This window comes from Crinia signifera, chromosome 9, assembly GCF_055691185.1.
Source record: "Crinia signifera chromosome 9, ASM5569118v1, whole genome shotgun sequence".
NCBI classification, from domain to species: domain Eukaryota; kingdom Metazoa; phylum Chordata; class Amphibia; order Anura; family Myobatrachidae; genus Crinia; species Crinia signifera.
Window position 1 is genome coordinate 15,041,031 of NC_139225.1, and position 19,533 is coordinate 15,060,563.

Sequence of the window (19,533 nt, forward strand, 5' to 3'; positions counted from 1 at the left end):
TCTAAGCTCACATCCTCCCACCTCATGCTAAGGCTCCTGTCTCTTCTTCCTGGTAGCTGCTCTCTGGTTCAGTGCACTGAACCAGACACACTGCATGATGTGGCGGCAGCTCTAATAATCCTGTTATATACCATTGCTAATGTTGTTATAATTTGAATTATTTGCCAAGAGAAGGGGGGTTCTGGGCAACCTAAGTCCCCCCACCCTGAGTCTGCCCATGGGTTGGTTGTAACTGCATCTTCTGGTGAGATATTGTACATATTACAGGCTGGGGTCTGTAGTCATACACTGGGGCAATAGGGGCAAATTCAGTGCAATCTGTGGGTGCTGCATTACAAAATTGTTACTACATTGGCAGGATTTGTAGTGGGGCACCCACAGGGACATGGACCTCGAACGAGGTCCCTGTGATGCCCTCAGCGAGCTGTGGGGGCCTCTACATGTGCGCTGTCCTACTGACCGCACATGCTCAGTGGCCATTTCTGTGGAGGGTTCCCCTCCGGAACTACTTATGCAGTGAGTAGCCCCTAGGCCACAGTGGGCTGTGGGGGGTGGTCTTCGGCATGCGCACATTCTGGAAATGGATTAATCATATCAGTATGGAGACTGTATGCTCAGTACATTGTGGTATTCTCATTCACTCTCTTGTCATCTCCCGCCTTGACTACTGCAACATCCTTCTCTCTGGGCTACCTCTCACCCGCCTCGCACCTCTCCAAACCATTCTTAACGCTGCTGCTAGGCTCATCTTCCTCTCCCGCCGCTCTACCTCCGCCTCCCCCCTCTGTCTATCTCTTCACTGGCTCCCCATTCCTTTCCGAGTTCTCTTTAAACTCCTCACCACCACCTACAAGGCTCTCTCCTCCTCCACCGCTCCTTACCTCTCTTGACTGATCTCTATCCACACTCCCTCCCGTCCTCTTCGCTCCATCGCTGACCGCCGACTGACCTCTCACCTAATCACCTCCTCCCACTCCCGTGTCCAAGACTTCTCTCGCGCTGCCCCCCTGCACTGGAACAACCTCCCGCCACCCATCAGGCTTTCTGATTCCCTTACCTCCTTCAAGCGCTCCCTCAAAACCCACTTTTTTCGACTAGCCTATCCCTCCTCCTAACCTCTTTTGATCCTCCTATCCTGCCTCCGTTCCCCTCCGTTCCTACTTATCCTATTGTATTTCGTTCGTCCACCCACCTATTTTTAGTATGTTAACTCTTATGAGTAGGGTCCTCCTTCCTCACGTACTCACCCTACCTCTTTACCTCACCTGTGCTCCTGTCCTGTTCTTCCCTTCCTCTACTTCATCTTCAGTCTCCTCGACAATTTTGACACCTACTTCAGAACTGATGCTGATTTTAGTTCTACCAGCTATACCCCTATTTATACTGTATTTTTCAACACACCCTGTACGTTACCTTGTAATTTGTTTTTTCTTTGCTATGTACGGCGCTGCGGACACTTTGCGGCGCCTTATAAATAAACGTACTACTACTACTACTACTACTACTATTCCCTATGTGTGCACAGTAGCACTTCCCACAGGACTCCTGGCTCTGTTCCCTTGTAATAAAGTCCACAGTGCGTCAGCACTTTGCCGACTGTTTGTGTACTATACTTATTTTCGTCTGAATTCTTACAGTATTTACTATGTTGCTTTTATGGCCTGTTTTATGGCTGTCACGTTGGTTTCTGCAGAGTCATCTTTATGGCTTCACCTTGACCGAGTCGCTTATCTTTACATTTCATCTTAGAAAACATTCTGCCTTGTCACGCTTTGTGCCTCGCTGTTATTATACCAGTTGTAGGATCAGCACGGAGCACACACATTACTGCAAAATAATCAGGTGGGTGATACATACCCCTGCACGAGGGGCGGAAGCAGAAGAGTGAAAGGGGGAACGCTGTTCAGCGGAAAACATGGTAATCATATAGAGAATTTTGTACCTCGGGGAGGAGTACACTGTGATATAGGGTTGAAAGTATGGTACAAAAATAAAACACCATCAGACATGCCCCTAATATGCCCTCAGAATTTTCCATGTGCCCCTTAAATGCCATCAAACCTCTCCATGTGCCCCTTATGTGCTATCAGTCTCCCCAACATGTACCTTATATGCCATCAGACTACTCACCATGCCCTGTATATGCCATCAGACTCCCCCACGTGCCCATTATATGCAATCAGACTCCTCCACATGCCCATTATATGCAGTCAGGCTCAACCACATGCCATTAGACCTCTCCACATGCCCCTTACACACTGCATGCCCCATATATGCCCTCAGACTGCTTCCCTGCCCCTATTCATTCTCTCAGACTCCTCTGCATGCCCCTTATATGCCATCAGATTCTTCCACATGCTCAGTGTATGTCATCAGATGACCCTTCTCTGCCATCGCACCCCTCCACATGCCCCTTATCTGCCATCAGACCTCTTTACATGCTCTCGCACTGCTCATAACCCCTGACTTTTCCTCATGTCCTTTATATGCCATAATACACTTTATATGCCACAATCTTCTTATATACCATCAGACTCATCTAGATTCCCCCTTTTATGCCATCGGACCCCTTTACATACCCATTATACTGTATACTCTCAGACTTCTCATGCCCCATATATGCTGCCAGACCTCTACATTTGCACCATATATGCTAGGCAGGGCGAAACTGTGGCCCTCCAGCGGTTGTTAAACGATGCTTCCCAGCATGCCTTGCCATAGTTTTAGCATTCCCTAATAGCAAAACTGTGACAAGGCATGATGGGACTTGTAGTTTCACAACAGCTGGAAGGCCATAGTTGGCCATGCCTGGTATATGCCATCAGCCCAAATGGATTTGTATCACACTCAGCATAAATATAGGATACGAATAATAATCTGTTGAGTGATGCTGCCCTCTGCTGGTTGGTGTTCTAAACACATTCATAACCAGAAGATCTATCAAGCTGGCATTGGGGCCCATTTATCATTCAATTTAATGTTTTTGGGGGTTAGCCTCAAATATTAAGTATCACCCAAATGTATCCCTCTTGCACTGCCCCCAGCCGCATCCCCAGTAGGTTTCTATGGGGATGCGAAGCTGCACGATGTATCAGCATCGGGACGCAGCGCATTGCATCCCGTTGCTACTGAGATGGCGATAACCTATTGAAGCCTATGGACTACGGATCACACTGCTGCCGGGGCAGTGTGGTCGGCAAGGGGTCAGCACTAACCACGCATGCGCAGATGCCCATTGCCCAGCTCAGCACATCGGGGGCGGTAATATTCTGCCCAGCCTTGATGAATGGGCCCCAACGGGAAAGGAACATATGGATAGTGGTGAGAAGAGTCTGGGGCAGGGATGGCATTGGATGGCATTACACTTTGGCAAGGATGGCGTTGCACTATGTGATCCTATCAGCGGCATGCCGCAATCTGCACCTGCAGGGACTGGGGCTCCAAAAGGATCACTTTCCTGAAATGTTCTCTGCCGACTGCAGGGTTCTGTGCATGCGCCCTCTGCCCGTCCGGCGATGCCTTGGGTAATTTCTTATTTATGTTCTCCGGGAGACAGGGCCGGCAACAGAAATCTTGGGGCCCGGAGCACTGATATCTGTGCGGGGGGGGGACACTTGAGTGTGACATCACTAAGCCCCGCCCCCAGGATGGGAAATACCCCGTTTTGACGATCTCCGTGGAGGGGGCGGGCTATAATGACACGTTTGTGACATGTTAGCCCCACCCCCTCAGTGGAGGTCAGCAGATAGGGTTATTTAAACGCTAAGGGCAGGATGGAGGTAGCGGCAATCATGGGGCTAAGCGGGGGTGCCCAGGATTCCGGGAGGGCCGGGAGGGGGACCCGATTTTCGGGACCCTCCCGGCCATTCCGGGAGGGTAGGCAACCCTGAGCTAAAATGGTACGATTTGCATCAATTTAGCCCCACCATCTCTGCATAGACCCGTGAAAGCCGATATTTGACCGGCAGGATAGGAGTTTGCTGGGGAAGAATGCGGTGGTCCAGCAGCATGAGGGAGGCTTGCCTAATCTTCCGTGGGGCTGGAGCGGGACACAATTTTTGGGAGCTCCTGGCCATTCCAGGAGGGTAGGCAAGTATACCATAGGCTTTGAAGTGCTACCTCTATTTTTTAGATGGCAGTAGCTGTGGTGGCCAATATGTATTGACTAGGTGATTCATCGCGCCCTACGTGCGCTCTTCACACTTCGCCCCCTTAAGTTGCGAACGTTTGTATTGTGAGAAATATGGACAGGGCCGTTGCAAACCCTGTGAGCGCCCCAGGCAACCTACCCCCCCGCCCGCCCGTTCGCTCCTCTCTGGGGAGGGGGGGTAGGTTGCCTGGGGCTGTCCAGCACGGGGATTGCCTCTGAGGAGGGGGAAAGGGGGCAGACACAACCCACGTGCTCTGGAGGGGGTGCGGCGCTAGATTGCTATGGGATGAACAGAGGAGGGGGGGGAATCACAGACGGGAGTCCGGCGCGTGGGGGGCGGTAGTCTGGCGCGTTCTCACTTCCTCACCTGCAGCCTCTGAAGTGCAGTACCTCCTGACAGTTCGCCATTGCCTAACGAGGAGGATATTCCCCTGCAGCAGTAGATGGCACGCAGGGCCCCCGCACGCTGCCATATCCCGGGTGGTGTATAGCTGAGCGGACGATGTGCCTGCGCTCTCTGGCTGTCATACAGCAGCCAATCAGTGTTCAATAGTCACAGCAATAGCCAATCAGTAAAGGCTGTGGTCTTTTCCTGGTCAGGAGCATTCTGGGAGTTGTAGTTTAGTGTTTGTATAGCTTCTCGGCGGCTCAGTACCGCCCTCCAGTGGCCGGCGCCCTAGGCAAATGCCTAGACCTGCCTAGTGGTGGCGCCGGCCCTGAATATGGATACAATTGTATGTAAGATGGCCTGTATTGCAACTTGAGTTATAGGTGAAATGTGTTAAATAGAGAGCATATGATGTGGAAGGGGGGTGTATTGTTTTGTTTAATTAAAAAGCGGTTACAGAGTAAGATGTACATTGATAGTGTGGAGGGTACAGTGACATTTCTGGGTGTGGGGGGGCTGTGTGTGCATGTTGTTTAGGTGTGTGTGTGTGTGTGTGTGCAATAGTATAGTAGGGTGTTTTTGAGTCAGCGGCTCCCCACTGGCGGAGGTCACGACACAGGAAAACAGGAGGCTGGGTAGTGATAGGGGTATGTGGGCATAAGGGGGACTAAAGAGGAGGGTGGGGGACACTGTGCAGCTTCTGCCAGTGGGTGAGGGTCCAGCGTGGCAGCACAGGAGTACCGGACGGTGGCCCTGAGTCAGTGTCTCCTCCTACTGGGTGGGAGTTAGGGTGCATGAGAGCAGGAGGCTGGGCTATGAGGCATGATAGGGGTATGTGGGCAACACAGCATCAGCGACTCCCCAGTGGTGGAAGTTACGGTTCAGGAGAGCAGGAAGCTGGGTAGTGATAGGGGCGTGTGGGCATAAGGGAAGGGGGGGTCCGTGAATCGCGGGAGGGTGGGTTGGGGGAGGGGGTTTTTAGCGAATTGCAGGAGGGGGTGGCGGGGGAGGGGTTGTGTGCAGCAAATTGAGGGAGGGTGAGTCGCGGGGGTGGGTGCCGTGAATCGCGGGAGGGGGGGTCCCGGGGGTGGGGGGGTTTGCTGCAAATTGCGGGAGGGGGGGTCGTGGGGGGTGCCGCGAATCGCCACAAGTAAAAATCAACACAGAAAGGTCAACACATGTAAATGTTGACATAAGTGTGGCACTTCATTGGTGTCCATGTCGACACATGTGGCGAATTGCCACAAGAAAAAATAAACACAGAAAGGTCAACACATGTTAACATAATTGTGGCACTTCCTTGGTGTCCATGTCGACACATGAGAATCGCAGGAGGGGGGGCGGGGGCTGTTTTGCCGCGAATCGTGGGAGGGGGGGTTCGCGGGGGGTGCCGCAAATCGCGGGAGGGGGGTTCGCGGGGGGTGTGGCGCGAATCGCGGGAGGGGGTGTTTTGCCGCGAATCTTGCGGGGGGGGGGTGCCGCGAATTGCTGGAGGGGGTTCGCGGGAGGGTGTGTGCCGCGAATCGCGAGAGGGGGGGGGCGGCGGGGGGCGCTCACCTGGTGGCTGTGGAGTAGGTTCCTGGACAGCATGGGGAGGCAGAGGGTGTCTGGCACTGTGGGCTCACTGGGCTGGTTCTCTGTCATGTGAGTCAGTCATGTGATTCAGAGGCTCCACCCAGCGTTAGAGACACACTCACACACTTTGAGTGACAGATGTAGCCAAATATATAAGAGATAATTCAGGCAGCATCTTATCATAGTCAGTGCTGGTTCTGCTGCTGCTGCCTGGGGCTTGGGTGACTACGCTGCCTTACTGTACTCAGTGTTGGTCCTGCTGCTGCCTGGGGCGCGGGTGACTACGCTGCCTTACTGTACTCAGTGCTGGTTCTGCTGTTCCTGGGTTACTATTCTGCCTTACTGTACTCAGTGCTGGTCCTGCTGCTGCCTGGGGCTTGGGTGACTACGCTGCCTTACTGTACTCAGTGCTGGTTCTGCTGCTGCCTGGGGCACGGGTGACTACACAACCTTACTGTACTCAGTGCTGGTCCTGCTGTTCCTGGGTTACTATTTTGCCTTACTGTACTCAGTACTGGTTCTGCTGCTGCCTGGGGCGCGGGAGACTACACGACCTTACTGTACTCAGTGCTGGTCCTGCCGCTGCCTGGGTGCAGGTTACTATGCTGCCTTACTGTACTCAGTGCTGGTCCTGCTGCTGCCTGGGTCATACTTGCCTACTTTTGAAAACTAGTTTCAGGGAGATTATAGTTGGTAATAGAATTTTGCACAGCGCCCCAATGAGGGAGCGTGTTATGCTCCACTTAAAGGGAGTGTCTAGTTCCCTATATGGAGAGATTGTGAAAAGAGGTTGTGAATGTGGCACCTAGAAGCGTGAGGGTGTAATTTAAAATGACTTGGTAAAGTGCTGGGAAATGGTGCTGATGATTCAATGTAAATATATCTATCGCTCATTCCTTTCTTCCCAAAAAATTTAAGAGTGTAATGTGGGCTAGGTGAAATGAGGGAGATTGCTAGACTAATGAGGGAGAGGGAGATTGCTGCTATTTCAGGGAGTCTCCTGCAGAATGCAGGAGGGTAGACAAGTATGGCCTGGGTGCAGGTGATCATGCTGCCTTACTATACTCAGTGCTGGTCCTGCTGCTGCCTGGGGCTTGGGTGACTACGCTGCCATCATAGGCGTGCACCGCCCATTTTATTAGTGGGGGGCACCGTCAAAGGGGTGTGTCTAGCACCACCTATTGGGCGTGTCTAGCATTGCCCATTGGGTGTGTCTAGCACTGCCAATCATGCATGTTTACCATCATCTACTGGTACTCGCTAAACTATCAAATGTCTCATGTGAGCAGCTGATCCCTGTCTGGTGATCATCATTCTGTTATGGTGACGGGCCTGTTTTTATGTGGGGGGCCTGGAGCTGCAGCTTTATCCGCCCAATGTTAACCTGTTCCTGTTGCCGTGAGACAGACTGTGGTTGTAAAATAACAGGACCTGATTGGATGGTCATTTTAGAGCACAATGGGATTTGCTGGTGCAATGTCAGTAAATAATAATAATAATAATAATAAATAAAGAATTGAGGATGTCAGGAAGATGCTGCAAAGATCTCATCCCCCCTCTACTGGTTCTGCCCTAACATAATCCTTATAAGATCTAAGCATCACATTATATAACGGATGCCATAAACCCGCTAATAGCACAAATCATGTATAACTTGCTGACGTATCTGCCGTTGTCCTGGGTCAATTCTGCAAGTTATTATGTTCTCAATGAGTTGGATGTAACCATCAGCATTTTACACATCATTAGCAGCTCTTCCAACACACCCATGGGGTGGCTGCCCAGTGTCGTTTTTGTTTTTGGGGTATCGCCATTAGCCCTAATCCCCATCTTTCTGCCAGGCCGAGTGCTGTTTATGTCGGCCGAGTGCTGTTCCTACCGGCACCAGTGATGTTCCTATCGCCATGGAGGTCTTCGATCTTGAGAATTGGAGGAACGTTTTCTGTAACGAGCTGTAGCCTTTATCTCGCATGAGGCCTGGAGATTCCTTGCCTTAGGGACTACAGGAGAGGTGCGTCTCGTAACATAATAATCATCCTCATACCTCGGCACTCTGGTCTTGTGTTTGAGTTCTGGAGGATGAGAGACTTTCGGCAGCACTTTAGTCCCCTTGGGGATCTTATGGGGGACACAGACACGGTTCCTATCCACCCGTGTCTTGATGAACTTGGCCTTGCTCCCATAGGTCATTGTGCTGCGGGCGTCTTCATAGGCACTGTCCGCGGGGCTGATGTGTGTGATCATGACCATTCGGCCTTTCCCGCTCAGTACTCCCTTTAGCAGCCAGGTTAGCTTGCTGTCCCGATAGTTTCTATGGCTGCCTGGTTTGTCACGCAGTCCCATGATGCAGGTTCTCAGAGCGAGAAGGGAGCGGTTGATGTATCCTCCCTCTTTCATGGTCTGGCGACTGTTTGCAGCCTGGCTTGCCCGCTCTGATCCCGCCAGGTCTACCATGTACAGCTTGGCTGTGCTCACACCATCGATGTCCTCCTGCTGTATGGTGACCTGCAATACTGCATGGGAGCGGGATGATGTCTTATTAGCGGCGGTGGGAGCTTCAGAGCGCCGCTTATTCCCCTTCTCCAGCAGGGCCATGGCCTCCTCAGGATTGCTAAGGGTGAACTCGGCAATCCCTTCTATTTTGGTGTTGCCATTGGGATCCTCTCTGAGGACCAAAGACCCAGAGGAAGGTCTTAGAAGGTCCCGGACTCTTTCATTGTAGATCTCAGCATATGACAATGATACAGAGAAGTTTTTTCTATTTCCAGTCTCCTCAATGGCATTAAACAGGTCCTTCAGGGTGTGATACATTACTCCGGGCTCACGGGCCTTGCCCATCATAGTAAAGGTCTTCCCGGTGCCTGTTGGGCCGTAGGCAAATATGGCAGCATTGTACCCGGATAGGAGGTCACCCACTAAGGGCCTCACTGTGGAATTATACACAGTCTCCTGGGTCGCTGCCTGGTCAAACACTTGGTTGAATTTGAATGTGGTCTCTCTTGTCCTGGTCGAGCGCAGGATGTATTTAGGGTCCTCACCAGGGTCCTGCAGTAGCACTGTCTGCGGTCCCAGCTGGTGGGCGATGCATTGTGCGCGGTTCTTAGTCTCCGTTCTATTAAATGGACGGACGCGCAGAGCGACAGCCACTTGATGATCTTTAGCTTTGTCACTTTTAGTCTCCATCTTATTCAATCGTCAGTCTTCAGAAAAGAATGAGAAATGATCTGTGTTGGCTCTAGTCCAGCAATATCAGTTATGAGCCAGGAGGCAGCAAGCGGATGGTTTTATACCCCCCTCACAGCCCATGGTGACATCACAATCTGCCCTCACAGCCCACAGTGACATCACAATGTGCCCTGTGGCAGAGGGGCCCTGCTGTGTATCTCATCCAGGGCATGCTGGTACATTGGATTCTAACAAAGTTGTATTCCTGTATTACCTATCTGGAGGGGCTCCCAGGAACCGAATACATAATACTCAAATATAAAATTATTTGTAGCCAATAAAACAGATGTCACCGATCAGCTGCAGATATAGAGGAAGTCACAGTGGTTGCTTATATTTAACGACAGCATAACTGCAGGTCACAGATGTTGCTGCTAAATTACCTAAATAAGCCACAAAAGTGATTGTTATAGTTCCCTTGAAATCTTACTTGACCCCATCTATGTTACAGGGGTTCATATAAATGGGTATAACCCTGGTAACAGTTTACCCTAAAATAGGGCGTGTAGAGAAGAGAGTGATGAACTTTCCTATGACTACAAGGACCCAGGTTGTTTCCCCCTCAGGGTAATCTGAAGGTGCTACCTACTTACTCCTGCTGCCATAGTGTACTCGGTGCTGGTCCTGCTGCTGCCTTAGTTACTATTCTGCCTTATTGTACTCAGTGCTGGTCCTGCTGCTGCCTGGAATGTGGGTGACTACACGGCCTTACTGTACTCAGTGTTGGTCCTGCTGCTGCCTGGGTCATACTTGCCTACTTTTTAGTAACTATTCTAGGTTTAGATAGAGAGTAAGTTGGCACGTGCTAAGTTACAGAATTACATAAAAAGATCAAGGGTAACAATTGGTTAAGAACAACATAAAAAACAACTGTCCAGGGAAATCCTGATTAGCAATCACTGGTTGGTGGTGCTCCCAAAAGTAGTTCAGAAAAGTGGCAAACCCAGGATTTTCAGAAGGGGGTTTCCAGAGGGGCGGAGCAAAGCACAGAGATGGACACTTAGGTGACCCAGTATATGCCGGCTCATTTAAAGTATTATAGATAGACCAATATATATATATATATATATATATATATATATATATATATATATATATACATACAGGGGCGTCAACAGCAGTGTAGACCCCTGGGCATAGCAATGTATTGGGGCCACTACTGATCCTCCAGCGGTAGGGGTGGGGGAAGCTTTGATGTCCCGTAGGGGGTATGGGGTAGGGGGTATTATATCACCCGCTCAGCATGTAGGGCCTGGATCAGTAATTTCCACTAATTACCCCTTTACTGCACAGATGGCGGGAGATGGGGTGGGAGAAGGGGGAATTGGGCTGAATGAAGGGGCCCTGACACATAACTTCCAGGGTGGTAGAGGATGTTTAATATGCAGAGGAGAAGTGTATAGTGGAGTGGGCATATTATCCATAATTTTCTGGTGGGAGGACAGCTTGCCTGACTGCAGATATCTCCAGTTCCCAGAAATATATTTATTAGATTTTAATGGATTTAAAAACTAGAGAATCCCACCTACCAAATGGTAATAGGGACTAGGGGATCAGAGTTCAGGAGGCAGAGCAATCTGCCAACGAGAATATAAAACTACATACCAGGTGTGTGGAGCTGGAGCAGTAACCAGCTGCTGGAAGGCTGATATCTCTGGTTCTGGGAACAGTAGAGACAAGCTACTAGTGTCTTCCAATGGGGGAGAGTCCCAGATTTTGGAATTTTCCCTCAGAGAAACTCTGAGTCAGACAGAACCTGAAATATCTGACTTGGAAGATCAATTAACAGGCTTGGATGGGGACCACTGCTTTGAAGTCAGATATCTCCGGTTCCCAAGGGCCGATTTTTAAAATGATTGTACCCATGGAAAGAGGGGACCCTCAGCTTTCAGCCTAGGGTCCTTAGACTCCTGGGGGGTTTCTGGGTACCCTGAAACCCCCCCTGCGTGCGCTACTGCAGAATATTCACCAGGGTTGTCTACCCTCCTGGAATGGCCGGGAGTCTCCCGAAAATCGCGTCATTTAAATGCCGCAATCCGCGGGTCTCAGAGGAGGGGGCGGAGCTAAAAATGTCAAAAACGTGTCATTTTAGCCCCGCCCCCTTAATGGAGATGCGCAAAATCGCATGTTTAACATCATGGGGCGGGGCTTAGTGACGTCACGCTCAAGCCCCACCCCTGAGCAGCTGCCGAAACTCTCCTCTCCAGGCTTCTCCCGGGTGACTACGCTGCCTTACTGTACTCAGTGCTGGTCCCGCTGCTGCCTGGGGTGTGGGTGACTACACTCTGCCACGTAAGCTGTGATCGAGCGATTGCTCCAAGCAGCACTTGCCTGGCCTGCTGAGTGATCCGTATAGCATGTACCAGGAATGGTATATAGGAAAGCCGCAATGTCTCTATCATGTTTGTCTGTTTATTATACGATTATACGGCTGGGTGGCTTTAGTGCGGCATGCCCTTACATTCTATTGACACTTTTCCCTCACTAACACTATCTCTCTCTTATTTTAATTACATTTCATTTATCTCTCTCTTTATGTATAGCTTCGGCTTCCTATCACTAATTATTAACACTTAGTATCTCACTGGCGTGCCACACTGGGCCTCCTAGCTTATGATAGTTTTTGGGGTGCCACACCCTGCACCTAGATATAGCACTAGGGACCCCCAATATACAGAGAAGCCTTGACGCGGCTTGGGGGCATATCATACACCTGCGCAGGTATATGTAACCAATATCTCTGAATTCTATTATCATGTAGTGTTCAAGATTGGTTACTAATACTATTCAGTGTGCTGGGGAACCAATGTCTTGTTACTTACTCAGTATTAACCCCTCCCTTGCATGCACCTGAATAGTATTACTGAACTAATTTGAGCATCTACCACTATTTGTATGTAGGTTATTATACGATTTACCTGGCACTATTTTAGGAGAGGAACTAAAAACAAAATATAGAGTCAATTCTTATATAAAAAAAAACTTTATTTTCCTTTAGAAATATACATGTAAGAATAAGTCAAATTCCCAGATGTCACCAGCAGGGGGAGCTAACGTCCAATGTATGGTAAGTCTGCTGCATAGAAAATGTACTGTGCATGCAGATATAGCTGCCAGTGGCTAGGGCACGGGAATGCCATGTGCATCAGGCAGACCGGGTACAGGCCGCTGCCGGGGGCCACATTGGGTGGGTGCTTATTACATCTCAGTAACATGTTTTAAGCTGTGTACACACGGGGGCAATGTTAGCACATATCGCTGGCAATATGGTCGCTGAGCGACCATATTGCCAGTGATTTCATGTGCTGTGGGCAAAGGAGCATGCTCCGATTATGGCTAAAAATTGCTGGTGGCAGGTGCACAAAGCACTCTGCAGCACCTGACTACACCTGTGCACCAGAGACCAGTGATTTCTAGTCAAAATGAGGTAGGGACAGAAGGCCAGATGCACTAAGGTTCAAAAGTGATAAAATGGAGAGTGATAAACAACCAGCCAATCGGCTCATGCCTGCCATGTCACAGGCTGTGTTTGAAAAATGTCAGACAGGAGCTGATTGGCTGGCTGTTTATCACTCTCCATTTTATCACTTTTGAAGCTTAGTGCATCTGGCCCAGAATGAGACAGAATAGATTGCAATTTTCAGCCAAAATCGCTGGTCGCTGATGAAAACGGTTCACTGAGCAATATATTGCCGAGCGATTATAAGCCAAAATCGCTCAGCGACCAAATCGCACCATGTGTACACAGCTTCACCACAAGGCATATAAGGTATGGGATCCATACTTGCCGACGGTCATTAGGTCGACACCGTTGGGTTGATGGGCAACAAGGTCGACAGGGTTCTAGGTCGACAGGTGTCTAGGTCGACCTGGGACAAGGTCAACATGGTTTTAGGTCGACAAATGCGTTGGGTCGACTTGGTTTAGGTCGACAGGTCGCGAGGTCGACGTGGGTTTTTTTCACTGGTTTTTTGAGCCGACATGTGCCGACAGGTGATATTTCATGCCCTACCATCCACTAGGGCGTGGTGGAAGAATAAAATAGTGTGCCCGAAGCATTGCGAGCGATGCGAGGGGCTACGGTTGACTTCCAACTGTGTCGACATTCGGGTAAAAAAACAGAAAAAAAAAAACATGTCGACCTCGCGACCTGTCGACCTAACCCATGTCGACCTAACGCATTTGTTGACCTAAACCCATGTCGACCATTTCCCATGTTGACCTAGACACCTGTCGACCTTCCAAAAACAAGACAATTGGGGGTTCCAGACTTCTAGGGCGCAGGCAGTTGGGAAGGTATCTTCAGATATCAGTATCTTTGACGGGTCTCGTCTGAATTGTGGGTATCCTCTCACAATGTATTTCCGATAGTGTGGGAGAAATCAACAGAGAAGACCAATAATTATAAAACATCCATGAAAGTGAAGCCCATAATAATCAAAAGATCTTGGTTGGAGAAGATAACAACGGGCGTACCCCACTCACGGTATGTATGGCGGGGTATATGCACGTAGCGTTTTCTTTACTCTCTATTTCGGCTTGTTTCCGCTCTAGTATCTTTCTTTATATATGCGCACCTTACTCACCCACTAGAAGGTGGAGGTACACATATAAAGGTTTCTTTCAAAAGCTGTGCATTACACCACAATATTGCAGGTGACTCAGTGGCGTAACTACATTTTGGGCGCCCCCCCGCCGTTAAAGGGAGGGCGCCCAGCCACTCACCCGCCCCTCCGCCCGCCGCCCGCCTCACCAACCCCCGCAGTCAGATCCGATATACTGTATCTGTGGGTACCTGGGAGAGCGGCAGGCGAGGACCGCAGGCAGCGCAGACGGAGACCGGGGACGCGGCGGGAGAATAGGAAGAAATCCTATTCAAAAGACCGGGCGGCCGCTGATTGGCTGAGCTCTCAGCCAATCAGCGGCCGCCCGGTCTTTTGAATAAGATTTCTTTATATTCTCCCGCCGCGCCCCCGGTCTCCATCTACGCCGCCTGCCGCTCCCCCAGGTAGCCGTCAATGCAGGTGAGGGGGGGACGCTGCGAGGCTGCTGGGGGACACAGAGGCGGCAATTACTTACAGCTGAGCCGGGCGGGGGGAGCCAGGAGCTGTCACTGTCAGTACGGAAGAAAAAAAAAAAGCCCATACAATGAATCGGCAGCCTGTGATTGGCTGAGCGCTCTCTCAGCCAGTCAGCAATTGGCTGAGAGAGCGCTCAGCAGCCAATCACAGGCTGCCCATTCATTGTATGGGCTTTTTTTTTCTTCTTCAGTACAGACAGCTCCCGGCTCCCTCTGCCCGGCTCAGCTGTAAGTAATTGCTGCAGCGTCCGTCCCCCGCAGCGTCAGTCCCCCCAGCCGCCTCGCAGCGTCCCCCTCACCTGCACAGGTAAAGACTGGGGATGGTGCGGCGGGCGGCGGGGTGTAACGTAACTATAGCACTGCAGCCCCCGGCGCCCGCACATGCATAGCGCCCCCCCGCGGGGGCTGCGGTGCTATAGTTACGCCCCTGAGGTGACTGTGTTAGAACATTCAAAATAGATGGGCGTACCCCACTCACTGGGTTTTAGAAGATATGTAAGCCCGTAGCGGGTTCTTTCTCTTGTGTCCTCTTTGTATTTTGGGCGGTCCAGAGTAACTCTCCGTCCAGATGATTAATATGGAGGTGAAAAATTAATAAAAAACAATGTGTAAAACTGTCTCAAATAGTTTATACATACATGTGTGTACATACACACATATACATGTACGTGTGCTTTGAAAAATGTTTCAATATAGAATGGTGTATGAAGAGCGTACCCAGACTCACACTATGTGGTGTTTTTCAAGGTGCATAAAGGTATCTTTAAAGGTATCTTTAAAGTGTGAAGACCCCGTGACCAGAAGATGCCTTCACCGTATTAGTGCAAAAGTGCAATGTACCAGAGGGGTTAATATTTCTGGACAAGTCCGAAATAGATGTGCGTACCAGACTTAGGGTTGAGTAAGTCTTTGTGTTCACGTAGCGTTTTCTTTGGCCCTATAGTCCCCTGGATGTTTTTACTTTTTCCACAATGTGGCCCGTAAACATACAAAGGGGATACAGGATACCTGTCGACCTTCACCCATGTTGACCTAGAACCCTGTCGACCTAATGACTGTCGGGTTGACAATACGATCCACACCCCCGCAAGTAGGGGGCTGCCAGGTCAGTGATGAAAGCAGTGAGGGCTGGGGGGGCTGATGTGGCCCTGGGGCCGTCTCTCGCTGATCATACTGTAGTAACAAGGGGATCGGGCCCAGGTAATAGCAGACCAACTGTTCTAGATGACAAGTATTTATACTTACGGTGACCAACTGTTTTACAATGAAAAGGACACAAATAGATTGAAAAAAAAAATATCATAAAAGAAACAAGGAACAAACCTAATAGACCAGCAGGGTGAGCAGTGGCGGAACTAGCGACTCCTAGGCCCAGCTGCAAGCATATGCTTTGGGCCCCCAGCAACCCTTACCCCCCAACTTCTAATCCACGGCAGGAGAGACATCTCTTACCTCCTCGTGCCTAGGCTGGGGCGTGCTGCGCAGCTAGTTGGAACCTGGACTCAGAGATGCAGGGTGCTGTGGGCAGGTGGGTATTATGGCCGCACACAGTACTTCTGCACTATCAGAAACTACTATTTGAGCCCGAGAAATATCAGACTGACCTGAACAGCACTGCACGATCAGAGAGGTCTGATGGTGGAAGTCGGTAGGTCATCTGGCTTATACACTCCTGGGGGGGGGGGACAGGTGCTAGTACCAAGGGGGCAGCATGTTTGCTGACCTATGGCACAGTAGGCTCAACTAGAAGCAGGGCCGGTGCGAGCTGTCCCAGCACCCTAGGCAAATCTGCGCTCGCCCGCCCCCACGTGTCTAGTGGGCTTATGCCATTTCCTCCTGCCATCACTGTGGTGCCAGCTCTGCCCCTATTCCGGCATCTCCAGGTGTATGGCAGGACTGGTCTCTTTCTTGGTCAGTAATTGGCACAGTGGCACCAATTCTGGGATTCCTGATAGATATGCCACCAATCGTCTACCTGGTACCATAAGGAGCCCCAGGCATTGTATCTGGCATCTGCAGGCATAGACAGCAGCGTGCCACTGCCCATTACCAGCTCAGCAGAGGGGCACCCTAGCACCGGATGTGCCAGTCTTATGGACCAGCTGCTGCTGCTGCACTGGGTTATTTCCATGCCTGCCTCAGACGTTTCCATAAATATGGCAGCATCCGGTGAGCAAATGACTACATGTAACAAGATGGCAGCTCCTGCTCTGCTACTACAAATCTATATGATGGGAGGACGTCCCCAGATGAATACTGCGCTGTTTCAGGCACATGGCCAGGTTTTCCAGAAGGATGTTTTTTCCCCTCTAAAGAATCTCAAAGTCTAATGAAATCAATTACTGTGACTAATAAAGACCCTGTAGACTTTTAATTAAACCAGGTTTTAATTAAAGCTTTGAGGGCTGATGATGTTGTACATCAGGCCCAGGAGACCAGTGACTTGTCCGCGTAGTTTACAGCGAACGGATCAATCAGGACCGGCAGAAATAGTGAGGCCTCCGTCGATTTTACAGCGAGGAATACTCCAATATGTCCTTCCTACTGCGCGGCCATAATCGTCCGATACTGCCACTGAGGAATGGCGCTGCTGACCTCTGCTGACCTCTGCAAATCGTAGTGATGTGTAATGACAGAGCTGTGTACATTGCACCTACTGGATGACACACGTACATAATCCCTCACAATTGTATCTCTCTCAAAGCTTTGATGAAACCCATCATATAATTATAACTAGTTAACAGCCCATCACAATGACGGCATAGTCCCTACCTGCAGCCTACCTACATTCAGCAAGTGTGAAAGAGATCATTGTGCTGCAAAGGAGAGACATCTGTCCTAGTTCTGCAGCCCCCTCACTCTCTCTTTCTTTTCTGGTGCCCCCCTGACAGCAGGAGCCCAATGGCCGTGCATCCAATGTCACTGGGAGCTGTGCCACTTATAGCTGGTTAGGGTATAGTCACAAGGAATGTACTTCCACAGATTTCTCCTGATCACTGATACAGTGGCATGGGTCAGCCTGATCACCGATAGAGTGGCATGGGTCAATCTGATCACCGATAGAGTGGTACAGGTCAGTCTGATCACCGATAGAGGGGCACGGGTCAGCATGATCACCGATAGAGTGGTACAGGTCAGTCTGATCACGATACAGTGGTACAGGTCAGTCTGATCACCGATAGAGGGGCACGGGTCAGCCTGATCACCGATAGAGGGGCACAGGTCAGCCTGATCACGTTAGAGTGGCACAGGTCAGCATGATCACCGATAGAGTGGTACAGGTCAGTCTGATCACGATACAGTGGTACAGGTCAGTCTGATCACCGATAGAGGGACACGGGTCAGCCTGATCACCGATAGAGTGACATGGGTCAGTCTGATCACCGATAGAGGGGCAAGGGTCAGCCTGATCACCGATAGAGTGGCATGGGTCAGTCTGAACACTGATACAGTGGCACGAGTCAGCCTGATCACCGATAGAGTGGGACGAGTCAGCCTGATCACAGATAGAGTGGGACGGGTCAGTCTGATCACCGATAGAGTGGGACAGGTCAGTCTGATCACTGATAGAGTGGGACGGGTCAGTCTGATCACTGATAGAGGGGGACGGGTCAGCCTGATCACCGATAGAGTGGCACGAGTCAGCCGGATCACCGATAGAGTGGCATGGTACAGCCTGTTCACCGATAGAGTGGCATGCTACAGCCTGATCACCGATAGAGTGGGACGGGTCAGCCTGATCTCCGATAGAGTGGCACGGGTCAGCCTGATAACCGATACAGTGGCACGGGTCAGCTTGATCTCCGATAGAGTGGGACGGGTCAGCCTGATCACCGATACAGTGACACGGGTCAGCCTGATCTCCGATAGAGTGGTAAGGGTCAGCCTGATCTCCGATAGAGTGGCACGGGTCAGCCTGATAACCGATACAGTGGCACGGGTCAGCTTGATCTCCGATAGAGTGGTACGGGTCAGCCTGATAACCGATACAGTGGCACGGGTCAGCCTGATCTCCGATAGAGTGGTACGGGTCAGTCTGATCACTGATAGAGTGGTACACATACAGTACATGTTTTCAGGATATCCGGAGGAGACCCTACCAATGCTCCTTCTAGGCGGGCGGATAATATCTTGTCCTGTAAGTAAATAGTGAGAGTTTGGATGTGTGCAGAATCGGAGGCGTATCAGCGCACTGTGACCGCAATATACTCACGGATGAACGCAGTGTAGGGGATGTATGCAGTGGAGGCATTTTTTCCACTGCACTTGTGGCGCAATGATATTGCGATGGCGCTCACAGCTAGGATTTATTTGCAATGCGATTAACAGTCAGAGTACATCTGTGGGTGGCTGCTGAAACGAGTGCATTTCGTGTCTGTATCAGGGGCGTCGCAGCCTGCACCTGTCATCTCATATGCAGGTACACTAGCCCTTCCAGCGGCCATAGTGCTACTTACAATGTTATTGTGAGGGTTATGTGTGTCCGAGGATTGCGACAGCTGCTCAGCGCTGCGTACAAAATCACAGCTGTGACGCCATGTGCCTCCATCTCTGAATCAGACCCACGCTTGAACCTTCCCAATTCCTAGCTGCAAACATCGCTGCAATCCTGCGACATAGCCGGCGCAGTGCTGTGATAGGTCCATGTAGCCAGCTGCTTATACCGCAGTACGTGTGCTCAGCAGAGGTAGGAACCCCTGGGCCTTATCGGGTGCTTCCCCCGCACCGTGCACTATGGTGACACTGAACAGTCCCTCGCAGTGATCTGACACCAGCCGTTACATTAGTCATTCCATGCGGCCCAGGTTACTACAATGGGCAACAGGTGGGAGACCTGTGATCTGTACAGCGCCCCGGGCAACCTGCGTCACGCCGGCTGGTACATTATCCTCTCCTGGAAACTGGGGACAGTTGGCAGCTGCTGTGGAATAATCCAAACTCCACCTATATCTGACATTTCACTTCTCAGCCATAGGAAAGAAGACTCTGTTCCTGCACAAAGAGGCGCAGCTGGGACTCCTCACCGCCACACCTCGCAGTGCACCAAAGTGGCAGCACGAGGCACCGGGCAGTGGATGGTGGCAGCACGAGGCCCATGTGTAGCCTCCTCAGTCC

General features: G+C 50.7%; 1 long non-coding RNA gene and 1 pseudogene across 1 annotated transcript in view; one reads left to right on the top strand and one right to left on the bottom strand.

Annotated features, from left to right (window-relative positions):
- The window catches only part of LOC146036509 (uncharacterized), a 105,289-nt gene that overhangs the window by 13,350 nt on the left and 72,406 nt on the right, over nucleotides 1-19,533 (top strand). The window lies entirely within an intron of this gene.
- On the bottom strand, nucleotides 8,010-9,296 carry LOC146036441 (kinesin-like protein KIF19 pseudogene; annotated as a pseudogene).